The sequence below is a fragment of the Psammomys obesus genome, unplaced genomic scaffold (genome assembly GCF_907164565.1).
Source record: "Psammomys obesus unplaced genomic scaffold, mPsaObe1.curated_primary_1811, whole genome shotgun sequence".
NCBI lineage: Eukaryota > Metazoa > Chordata > Mammalia > Rodentia > Muridae > Psammomys > Psammomys obesus.
In genome coordinates this window covers 15,475,206-15,476,514 of record NW_026596131.1, presented here as the reverse complement: position 1 = coordinate 15,476,514, position 1,309 = coordinate 15,475,206, and positions in this window count along the sequence as shown.

The window sequence follows — 1,309 nt, the reverse complement described above, 5'->3', positions numbered from 1 at the left end:
ACAGATGGTTGTGAGGCACTGTGTGGATGCCAGGAATTGAACCCAGGACCTCTGGAAGAGCCGACAGCACTCTTAACCGCTGAGCCATCTCTTCAGCCCAGAAATACAATATAAAGAACTACATCTAGCCGAACAGGGGTGGGGCAGGCCTTAATTCTCAGCACTTAGGAGGCAGAAGGCAGCCTGGTCTACAGAGTGCCAGTAAGAAGCTGGGCCTGGTGGCAAATGGTAGGCAGAGGCAGGAGGAGCTCTGTGTGCTTGAGGCCAGCCTGGTCTACCAAGAGGGTCCGGGACAGCCAGGGCGTCACAGAGGGACCCTGCATCAAGCCGTGTCCTCGTCATGCCTTCATCCGCTCCAGAAGCCCCCGAGCCCGTGTGCCCCCTTTCCCAGCGGCGAAAGGGACCGAGAGTTCAAAACTGGAAATGAAAACCCGACCTCTCCCATCTTCCTTCTTTTTCTTTCCACTTCACTCTGAATTTTCAACAGCAGCGGAGTCTTCCCGCAAGAAGCAGCAGAGACCCCGAAGCAGCTGTCGATGCGGCAGAAAAGGGGGGAATAGACCACTTTTAATGACTGCGCGGCACACTACCTGCAGAGACGCTCTGCAGCCGCACGTAGATCAGAACCAACAGTGAGAGCCCCCGAACCAGGGTGCCATCTCGGGCATTTTGGGGATCTGTGCCCCTCAACAGCCGCGTCCTTTTCAGCCCGCTGACCCATGTAGAATGAGAGGACTGGGCCGCGGAATGGTTAGGAGGCGTACCGCCGGGACACGTCCCGAACAGCAACCAGGCTGCCGCGTGGGGCGCTCGTCTGTGCGGCCAGCTCTCGGGGGGCAGAGGCAGGAGCACCGCCAGGACTGGAGGCCAGTGTGTGCTCACGCACCGTGAAACCTGAACCCAGGTGAAGACGGGGAAAGACACAACTCGAAAATACCCACGCGGCTTCCGTCGCACAGACCTCGCCTGGGCTGGCGTGGGGAGGTGGAGGGAGCTGGCCCGCCCGCGTCGGGGGCCGCGGAGACGCGAACCCGCCGCCGCACCGGACAGCGCGGGAGCGCGGCCCACCCGGCGAGCGCCCGCGCCGGTCCCGCGAGACGTTGCCGGGGCGCGGCGGGCGTTGCCAAGGGCGACGGCGCGGGGCTGCGCAGGCGCGATGGGGGCGCGCCCGCCGAGCGGCCGCCGCGCCTTTCCCTTTAAGCTCAGGCCAGCCGCGTCGCCGCTTCATGAATGGAACCCACGTGACCAAACATCATGTGACGTCTGAGCAGCGGCGGCGGCGGCGGCGGCGGCGTTATAGCCCACAACA